Source organism: Rhinopithecus bieti, unplaced genomic scaffold (genome assembly GCF_001698545.2).
Source record: "Rhinopithecus bieti isolate Rb0 unplaced genomic scaffold, ASM169854v2 scaffold_2439, whole genome shotgun sequence".
NCBI classification, from domain to species: Eukaryota; Metazoa; Chordata; class Mammalia; order Primates; family Cercopithecidae; genus Rhinopithecus; species Rhinopithecus bieti.
In genome coordinates this window covers 4,094,287-4,105,911 of record NW_016804232.1, presented here as the reverse complement: position 1 = coordinate 4,105,911, position 11,625 = coordinate 4,094,287, and positions in this window count along the sequence as shown.

Here is an 11,625-nt window from a genome sequence, read left to right as displayed (position 1 = left end):
GTTGTAGGTCTGTTGGAGATTGCTTGAGGTCCACTCCAGACCCTGTTTGCCTGGGTATCAGCAGCAGAGGTTGCAGAAGATAGAATATTGCTGAACAGCGAGTGTACCTGTCTGATTCTTACTTTGGAAGCTTCCTCTCAGGGGTGTACTCCACCCTGTGAGGTGTGGGGTGTCAGACTGCCCCTAGTGGGGGATGTCTCCCAGTTAGGCTACTCAGGGGTCAGGGATCCACTTGAGCAGGCAGTCTGTCCGTTCTCAGATCTCAACCTCCATGTTGGGAGATCCACTTCTCTCTTCAAAGCTGTCAGACAGATTCGTTCGCGTCTGCACAGGCCTCTGCTGCTTCCCCTGTTGTTTTTTAGCTGTGCCCTGTCCCCAGAGGTGGAGTCTACAGAGACAGGCAGGTTTCCTTGAGCTGCTGTGAGCTGCACCCAGTTCGAGCTTCCCAGCGGCTTTGTTTACCTACTTAAGCCTCAGCAATGGCGGGCGCCTCTCCCCCAGCCTCGCTGCTGCCTTGCGGTTAGATCACAGAGTGCTGTGCCAGCAATGAGGGAGGCTCCGTGGGCGTGTGACCCTCCCGGGCAGGTGTGGGTATAATCTCCTAGTGTGCCCGTTTGCTTAAAGCGTGGTATTGGGGTGGGAATTACCCGATTTTCCAGGTGTTGTGTGTCTCAGTTCCCCTGGCTAGGAATAGGGATTCCCTTCCCCTTGCGCTTCCCAGGTGAGGTAATGCCTCGCCCTGCTTCAGCTCTTGCTGGTCGGGCTGCAGCAGCTGACCAGCACTGATTGTCCGGTACTCCCCAGTGAGATGACCCCAGTACCTCAGTTGAAAATGCAGAAATCACCGGTCTTCTGTGTCGCTCGCACCGGGAGTTGGAGACTGGAGCTGTTTCTATTCGGCCATCTTGCTCGCTTGTTTTTAATAGAGGGTTTTTTTGTTTGTTTGTTTGTTTGTTTGTTTGTTTGTTTGTTTGTTTCGAGCAGTTTTAGGTTCACAACAAAATGGTGGAAAATACAAAGATGCCAAGGTCAAATGATGTCATCAGGACATGGGCTGACTCCTGCCTCTCAGCTCTACTTTTCTTTTTGTTGGTTTCATGGTCAGCCAAGCTCTTCCCATTTGATAGCAAGAATGGCCCATAGGGTATCACTAGGCTACATTACGCCAGTCCTTTCCTCCTGTAATCTTGTTGTGATAAGAAAAAAATTGTTTAAGAAAACCAAAAATACCCCTTTCAGAGTAGAGTAAAGTTTTTGTTGAACAGAACTCTTGATGGGCCATTGTGGGTTGGAAGGACAGTCTGGGGACTTGGCCAACAGGGCTAGAAGTGGAGGGATTATATAGTTTATTATCCAGACCATGACACTTTGGAGGGTCAGAGGATCCCTATTAATAATTTCACCAGGACAACAGGCATAAGTTGGTATGGTTCCCTGTAAATCTGAGCATCTGATCTCTTTCTGAAGAAACAAAGCCACTCTGCGTTTAAGAGAAAAGGTCTACCACGAGATGTCTAACTTTAAAGTGACTGACTATATACTTCAAGTGTTGGTGAGGACACAGATGAATTGAAATTCTCAGAAGATTGTATAACCACTTTGGAAATGAGGGTTAGGATGAGATTTGAAAGGTGAAATCTGTGAAATGATGACCTAACGCCCAATCCCTTAATCTTTATAAAGTAACGCCCCATTTACCCAATGAGATTCAGTCAGGCTGCTCACAGTGACCTTGAACATTTGTGCATTGGTCAAGCTGGATGCTGTCCTGAATATAGGTGTGATAAAGCAACATCTCCTATTGGTGTTACCTCAAGAGAGAGTTATCACCCTCTTCCAAAGAAGACTCCTTGTGTTCCCAAACTGATGGATCTCCAGGCATTGGCAGTCCACTTGCACATTCTAAATCAGATCCTGGTTCATTGGAAGTTGTGGCAGAGGATGGCACAGAATGACCACAGACAGGCACCATGGACAGTGGTAATGAACAGACAAACCTTCAGCCTCCACACACAGCCATGGAATTCTGCTTTCTTTTTTACTCCTGTTTACACTCAGCTGGAAATCCCACTACCAGGAGCATTTTCTTCCACTTCTCTAAAGGAGTCCAGTGCTCTGCTGCATAGTAGTATGTGATAGACTGTACATGAATGCCCAGTGGGTCCAGCCTCCCCGTACTCTCCTCCCTGTGTGATCCCTCCCTACATTGACTCTTGAGTTGGCCATGTGATTTGTGCAAATTAGGCAAGCAGAAGGATGACAAGCACTTGTCCATTCCTCCTGATATATTCCCTGCTGGAACCCAGCTGTCACACTGTAGGGAAGTATTGACTCTCCTGTTGTGATTGAGAGGCCACAGGAAAAGGAACTGAGGTACCCAAGCCCTCAATCAGCACCAAGGCCTCAGAGTGTGAAAGAATCCTCTGGGATCTTGCAGCCCAGTTTGGCTCCCAGCTAGATGTCCTCACAGGAGTGAGCCCAGCAGAGACCACAAGGAGCAGAACAACCACTTAACTGAGCCCAGACACATATAGGATATGAGAGAGTATACTCCAGTATTGTTTGAGGTTTATTCACATTGGAGTGGCTGTCTCACAGCAGTATTTACCATACAGATGTGACCCTCAGGCCTTGTTTCCCAGCAAGAAGAGCCATCACCACAGCTCCAGAAAAGGCCCCTTTACAGTCATTGACAGTTATCTACTCTCAGGATGCTCTCCCCTGGCTTTGATTTCCCTTGAAGGATGCGTTTTAGAATTTTTTTTCAGCCACTCACAAAAGAATTGTGAAAGACTTAGGGTCCTTCTCTTGTAAAGTTACAGAAACTGCTTGTGACAACTATAGCAAGGCCTTTTCTTTAACTATTATATTTAAATCTATTAAATTAGCACATATTTCCATTTATTGATTATGTTTGTTTATTTCTATAGAATCTTCTCCCTTTCCCAATAAAAACAGAAGAGAAGACAGAAAGGAGCAGGGGAGGGGAGAAGAGCCCCAGCAGAAGAAGTCCAGTCTCTGAAGTTCCCCTAGCTGGGGCAGATAATCTTTCCTCCATGCTTGTCCCAGAGGTGGCTTCTGACCAGGCTTTCAGCTTAGCACCTGCCTTGGGAACAAAGTTTTCAAAGGCCTTGGAGGTATGGGATTTCCTCCTAATCTGATTCTACTGGGCAAAGCCTGACAGTTTGCACACCTACGTCATCCAGTGCAGGATGTCCTCTGAACCAGGCAGACTGTGCACAGTAGCATGTTCTTCCTGCTCGCTCCCACCTGCAACTGTTTGCATCCAGCACCAGCCCATCTCCTACACCATTTTGGGCTCTCTGGAGCTCAGGGCCTCCCTGCTCCATGTAAAGTGCGAGGAGCTGGCTAGACCTCCCCTCACACTTTCCTGTGTTCATTGCTGCCTTGCTGCCTACCATCTGAGGTTTCATTGTCTCCACTCTGCTTTCAGCCTCATGCTGGTTCTTCCTGGCTGACCTGGAACATAGGCCTCTGTAGAGGAAGGTGGAGAACCTCCCTGTGGCCCCTTGCCGGCTCTGGCTGTTTCCAGAAGGAAAGGCTGGGGTCATACCTTGGGCAAATGCTGCTGGTCCTGTACCTGTCCAAGCTGCCCAGCATTTCTTGGTTTCCTTTGGAGGAGACACCCTGGGAAAAGTTTGCTCCATCTGGGGCTCCATCACTGCTGTGGGGTTGTGGGTGGAGGGACAGGTCCTAGGGCCTCACTGTGGGGCTGTGCAGGGGTGGGTGATCCTCTCTCCAAGCCATGTAGGGGACTGGCAGGCTCATTAGCTGTGCTGCTAGCTTCTGCTCTGCCTTCCAGCCCTCCTCAGGCCTCTGACTCCTGTGTCCATAAACTATTCTCAGAGTAGGAATTAAAGGTAGGAATGGCAGGCTCACTGAACTTCTGCTGCTTTGGGTTGGCAGAGATGATATGCTGTATCTTGTGGATGGGGAAGGAGGGCAGCTGGTGGTGGATCAGCTGAAGGTGGATGCTTCAGGTGAATGGTGCAGCCCTCTAGCTCAGATCTCTTATAGTTCCAGAGCAGATTGGCGACTAGCACTTCATTGTACTTCTGTCCCTGCAACTAGTCCTGGATCTCTTCCTATGCACAACCCATGGACACCATCAATTCTGCCTTCTTAGGGTCTTTGTAGTCAGGAAGTGACTCAATGCAAGGCTTTAGTTCCTCCTTATGGCCCACATTCATCCATGGATCCCTCAAACATTCCTCTAAAGAGCCTCTCTTGCTGGATTGAGGATGAAGATTCTCTTGAACAGGTTTTCATATCCCATGGAATGGTAGAGGGGAATATCAAATGTTCCACTCAGTTCCCACTACTCCTGCAGCTCCTTGGAGTTCTGTCCATCAAAAGGCTGGTATGTGATGACTAGATATAGAGGATGCCCCTAAGCTCCACACCTCCCCACTGCGGCCATCATACTTTGACCCTAGAATAGATCTAGGCAGCACAATTGGCATTTCCACAGAAGGTACCCAGCCAGCTTGTTGCCAAAGAGGTCCAAGTCTGCAATCTTGATGTTCATGTCATCATTCAAAAGCAGTTAAGCTGCCTCCAGCTCCTTATGGGCAATACTTTCTGGTGGCAATACTATTACATAGCACAGCCTGCACTATCTGGTGGAACTTGATTTGGGCCTTTTGCCCTTTCAGGCTGCCATGAGCCACTAGGTACTCATATACCTCTCTGTCTCTCACTAGCCTACTCCATGACTAGGTAAAGTGTTTCATTGATCTCCACCAAGTAATTTCACATTGTTGGGTTGATTCAAGACCTTCATGATATGGCTTTCACAGGATAGTCTCTGGAGGCTTGAGTTCCACTGAGTCTAGTTAATGACATTCACAGTCAACTCTGTCCCAGTCAGGATGTGCTAGGCCAACTTCACCTTGGTGAAGGTACCCTTGGCAATGGTCTTGAGAAGTTGGTAGTTGTCAATACAGATCTCCTTCTCAGCAAAGATGGCCCTACAGCATGTTGGATTTACTGCTAACAACACTAATTAACAACACTAACCAATGAAAAAAATAATGAGAAAAATGAATAAAGTAAAAAGAAATAAGAAATAAAGAAAAAATAGGAAAAGAAAAACTATACAAAGAGAGATTGAGAATTCCCACTTGTATTATTTTCCAATTTTTTTCCCCAGTATGGGAAGTTTCTATTAACAGATTCTGCAGCTCAGACATGCTTGTCTCAGCTGTGTGCAGCTCCTAATGAGCCTATCAAAGGGAATCTTCGTTTCTGTTATGCTGTTTTTAATTTCTAGCCTGTCTTTTTATTCTTTCATAGAATTTCCATCTCTCTGCTTATATTATGCACCTGTTCTATTTTTTCCATTAGAGTCCCTAGCATATTAATCACAGCATTTTATATTTCTGGTCTGATAATTTCCCATCCCTGCCATATTTGACTCTGGGTCTGATGCTTGCTGTATCTCCTCAAACTATGTTTTGCCTTTCTGTATGCCTTGTAATTTTTTGCTGAAAACCAGACATGATGTAGTACAGGGGTCCCCAACCGTTACTGGTCTGGCCTGTTAGGAACTAGGCTGCACAGCAAGAGGTGAGTGGCGGGGAGCAAATGAAGCTTCATCTGTATTTACAGCCACTCTCCATCAGTTGCATTACCACCTGAGTTTCACCTCCTGTCAGATCAGTGGCAGCATTAAATTCTCATAGGACCACGAACCCTGTTGTGAACCGCACATGTGAGGGATCCAGGTTGTGTATTCCTTATGAAAATCTAATGCCTGATGATCTGTCACTGTCTACCATCACCCCCAGATAGGACCCTACAGTTGCAGGAAAACAAGCTCAGGGCTCCCACTGATTCTACATTATGGTGAGTTGTATGATTATTTCATTATATATTACAATGCAATAATAATAGAAATAAAGTGTTCAATAAATGTAATGCACTTGAATCATCCCAAAACCATACCACCCACTGGTCTGTAGGAAAATTTCTCCCATGAAACCAGTCTCTTGTGACAAAAAGGCTGGGGACCGCTGGTATAGAGGATGACAGAAACTATGGTAAGTAGTTATGTTATGAAAGGAGTGGGGGCAGGGAAAGCATTTTGTAGCCCTGTAATGAGCTCTCAAGTCTTTTAGTAAATCTGTGCTCCTAGACTGTGAACTTCACAAATGCTTCTCTGTTCCCCACCCCAACCTTAGGTGGGGCAGGATGGCGAGAAGAGGCTTGAGTTGAGTGTTTCTACTCTCCCATGTCTGCTGGGCTCTAATAAAACCTGAAAAGGTTAGGCTTTGGCAAAACAGTTTCTCTCCAGGGAAGGCCTTGTTAAGAGCAGAATGCTGTGATATATTTCAAAACGGTTACTTTTCCCCTCCTCCTGATGGAAGCACTGGGGAATTTTTCTTTGATCTTCACTGCAAGGACTTGGAAACCTAGAACAAAAGTATGGTTGTGTCCCCTAAGACTGGGCCTCTCTGGAGTTCCTAACTCTTGTACTTGTCTACACCGAGCTCCCAGCTATCTGTCAATTACGGCTCAAGTTTTCCCATCCTAATACTGGTTCCCATGAAGGTTTCTGCTCAGGGATCTCCACTCCAGTCAGTTGCAATTCTCTGTATCTACCTGTCTGTACCTCCAATTTGGGAGCAGTGTTTTGCCCTGTGACATCAATTCACTGATGAATCTAAAAACAGCTATTGATTTTCAATCCATTCAGCTTTTTACTTGACAGGATGGAGTGGCAATTTTCAACCTCCTCGCCTGCCAAACTCGAAACTGAAATTCAAATACTTTTATTATAATTCAGAGTATTTTTGATACACATTTTAATCTATTTGTTTAATATATCAATAGTTGGCTTTATTTTTTTTCTATGATTGCTTTCTTAGAACAATTTTCCTAAGGCTACTATGCCTTCTGTTGCAAATCTTGAGTTGATTACAGGCTCTACCTGAAGGCAGATACCCACCAATTTTAATTCTATACTTGGAATTTTCTATGCCACAGGAAGCCACAGTGTATGATGTTCTTTTAACAGATGCAGAATTTGCCAGCCTGGCTAGTAATGTCCTCAAGGGGAAGTGATCAAAATACATGTCTTGCCATAGTACCTACACAATTCTCCCATCTGAAAGTGGGCTTCCTTTGCAGGTGCAAATCAGAAATAAGTACAAGTGGATGCCACCCCTTCATCTCCCTCAGCTTCACTAGATGGGATTGGTGGCTACAATAAGGTAGTGTGGATAGATTCAATCCATCATTTTTTTTTATTTGCCCTTCTTCCTCCCCAACTGATTTCTCTGATGAAAAATATAGTCTCAGAATAACGTAACTTATTCCTCCCCTCAACTGATTTATCTGATGAAAAATATAATATCAGAATAACTGTAGAGATGCTGATGATAGCTTTGGCTTGGGAATAATGAGATAAAATTACTCCCATTGCTTTGGAAAGTAGAATTTTCACAGGAAAGTACTCTTTATATAGAAGTGCAGACTTAAATATCCAAATATACCAATTAGAGTAATATCAGCTGCCACAAGAGATAAACTCAAAATATCAGAAGTTTAACACATTAGAATCTCATTCAGAAGCTCATTTGACAGTTAAGTGGGGAAGGGAGTGAGGAGGAAAGTTCTGCTCCACACAGTCATTCAGGGACCCAGGCATCCTCATCTTGTGGTTCCAACATCCTCTAGAGACTAAGAATCCTCTTCACTCAGTGAGTAAACTGGAGGGAATGGGAAACGAAAGTAGAGAATCTTGCAAAAGGTTTTAACAGGCTAAACTTGGAAGTTGGATGCATTATTTCCACCCATGTTCTTTAAGTTAGAATTCAGTCACATGGTCACAGCTAACAAAAAGGGAGGTTGGAGAATGTAGTTTTAATGTTGATGGAAAGAGAAAAAAATGGGTTAGATAAACATCTAATCAGCTTTCCTTTTACCAAGATAAGAGTAGACAGTAGCAGCTGGCCAGTCTATTACTTCCTACTTCCCATCAAATTAGCTATTGTGGTTTAGGATATTAATGTACATTAGTTACTGATTGTATTTCTCAGCATATCCTTATCTAAACTGTAATTCGTCAAAATTTCCCATGAGAAAACAATGTTAACCCATATATCTTATAAGGAATTTTATCCTGAATATATTAATAACTTCTAAAGGCAATAAGAAAAAAGAAAACTCATTTTTCTAATCTTCAAAAGATTTGAAAATATCAAAATATCCAACAAGTGTATGGAAAGGTAGCTAACATCATTTCTTATCGGGGAAATCTAAATTAAAACCAAAATGAGATACTACCATAGACCTCCCCCAGAAAGCCTAAAGTTAAATTTTAACTGTTGTTCTGAATTGTTGTTTTTAGACAAAGGTCTCCCTTTAACTGTTGCTTCGAATTGTTGTTTTTAGACAAAGGTCTCCCTGTGTTGCCCAGGCTGGACTCAAACTTTTGCTCTCAAGCGATCCTCCCACCTCAGCCTCTGGAGTAGCTGGACTATAGTGATGCACCACCATACCCAAATTGGTGCTTATATTGTTATTTTTTAAAGACTCGAATACCAAGTGTTGGAGAGGATGCAGAGCAATTGGAATTATCATATATGTTTGTGGGATAATAAATACTGCAACCACTTTGGAAAATATTTCGGCAATTTGTACCAAACATGTATCTAGACTATAACAGCAATTCCTAGTCTCAGAATTGAGTGGGTTCCAATTCCAAAAGACTCAAGGGCCTATATTCACAAAGAGCCTTGTGCCTGAGTTTTCATAGCACTATATTTATTATAACAAAAGCTGAGGTTAAAACAATCTACTTTAATAAGAGAATGGACAAATTAATTGTGAGTATAATAACTACAGTGAAGATTTGTGCATTTTACTGTAGGTAAATATTTTTACATCAGAATTTCTAAAAGTCAGGCCTATTGAGAAACAATTTATATACACTAGAACTTTTCCCTTTTGTTCAGTTTCATGCATTTTGACAAATGTGTACACCACTAAAATCAAAATATAATGTATTTCCATCACCCTAAAAAGTTTTCTCATGGCTCTTTGCAGACAATTCACTTCTTCCACACTCTTGGCATCCACTGATCAGATTTCTGTTTCTATAATTTTGTCTTTCCTAGGATGTCATATAAACAATATCATGCTTTATATAGATTTTTGTGTCTGACTGCTTTTACTCAGCATGATGCTTTTCAGATTCATTTATGTTGCATATTTCAATAATTTGTTCCTTTTTATTGTTGTATAGTATTCCACTGTATTGTTTTATAGTATTGCATTGTAAAAAGGAACATATTTTAAGAATTTGTTCCTTTTTTATTGTTGTATAGTATTCCATTGTATGGATTTAGGACACGTTGTTTATCCATTCACCAGTTGATAGATATTAGAGTTGTTTACAAGTTGGGACAATTATAAGTAAAATTGCCATTAAGATTTACATAACGTTGCCATAAATATTTAGATATGACATATGTGTGGATATATGTTTTCATTTCCCTTGGATAAATACCTAGGAGTAAGATTGCTGGATCATAAGTTAAGAGGATGTTGAACTGTATAGGAAACTGCCAAACAATTTTCTAAAGAGGCTGTAGCATTTTTCACTACCACCAGCAATGAATGAGAGTCCCAGTTACTCTGCATCCTGCCTAGCACCTGGGGTTGTCAGTTTATTTTAATTTTAGCTACTCCAAAGGTAGGTAGTACCAGTTTGATTTTAAGTTGTCTTTACCTAAAATTAATTACATTAAACATCATTTCATTTCACTTATTTGCTGTCTGTAAATTTTTTTGGAAGTGACTGTTCCAATCTTTTGCCTATTATTTATTGAGTTGTTTGATTTCTAACAATATGTAAATGGTCTTACATATTTTTGTAAATAAATTCTTTTTCAGCTTCTGAGATCAGATGAGATTGGACATGTTCAGAATGGTATGGTCATAGACTATAAACCTTTTTTCAGATACGTGTTTTGTTAAAAAACAAACGAACAAACAAATAAAACCCACTGTCTTTTCATTTACTTAATAGTGTCATTCAAAGAGCAAAGAGTTTCAATTGTAATAAGGTCCCATTTATCAATTTTTTTCTTTTCTGATTTGTGCTTTTTGGGTCCTAAGCTAAGAAATATTTGGTTAACCCAAAGTCACACAAAGTTTCTTCCATGTTTTCTTCTAAAATGATAAAATGATATGTCTGTTCCAGTTAACAATTTGTTACCTCTCAGCTTCAAATTCATACTCTTTGCCTGCTCTGTGAAAATGGATCTGAGATCATTATTGAATGATCCAATATTTTCCTCTGCCTGATGGCACTGGAGCCTTGTCAGGAGAGGGTACTCAAGAGACATTGAAGGAGGAAAAGGCTTTTGCTTTCTGGTTCTAGAGTGCCTGCTCAACAGGCTCCTCAGTGCTGGCCCCTGAAGTGCTCATCGGTCAGAGCTCCCAGCAGCCAACATTGTCCCCTGGCACACCAGGGGCAGTTGTGTAGGAGAGTGCCTCAAGTGAGAAGTCCTCCCATGAATAAGTTCTAGAGAAAGAATCCAGCATGTTTCACCAGCACAGCACCTCACTGACTTCTCTGCCATCCAGGAAGCCACAGGCATGCCCTGTCCAGCGAGGTCTAGCTCTCAGCCCTAGGGACAGGGGCCTCGTTTGGGACATTCCATCTTAACCTTGAGAGTAGCAGCTGCTCCTTATTTCTGCTATGCCTCTACTCTTCGGAGATTTTACTTTTTACAAGCCAAACCATTGTTATTTTAACTTCCTGTTAGTGTCAATCATTCTTTATATTAAACTTACCCTGTTTTTGTATGATGGAAGACATTAGTATAAGATACCATGTGGTATCCCTTGTCCTACAACCATTTCAGAAGATTATTTCTTCTCCATTTCATTATCTTGGAATCTTTGACAAAAATCAACTCACTGTATAAGTGTGGGTCTATTTCTAGGATTTACATTCCATTCCATTGATCTATTTGTCTATTATTTCACTGATACTATACTATCTTAATTATGGCAACTTTATACTAAATATTGAAATCATCTAGAGTGAATCCTTCAACTTTGTTCTTTCAATATTGTTTTGGACACATTGACTCCTTTGCTTTTCCATGTAGAATCAGCTTATCAATTTCTACCAAAAAAAGGATGTTGACTGATATTACCTTGAATCTACAGATCAATTTGGGGTAAACTAATATCTTTACAATATTAAGATTTGCAATCCATTAACATGATATAACCCCCATTTTATTTAAATCTACTTTTATTTGTTTCATGAATGCTTTGTAATTTCAGCATACATATCTTGCACATATTTTGTATAAAGTATTGGGCATTTGAGTTTTAAGAATTTTACGTTTTGTTATATATAAATGGTACTTTTTAAATTTTCAATATTTTGATCTTTTGATATTTGCTTTGTATCCTATGATCTCACTAAATTCACCCACTTTTAGAAGCTTTTTTGTAGATACTTTGGGATTCTCGACAGAGACCATCATGTGATCTGAAAATAAAGACAAATTTGTTTCTAACATGTATGCCTTCTTTTTTTTTTTTTTTTTTTTTTTTTTTTTTTTTTTTTTTTTTTTT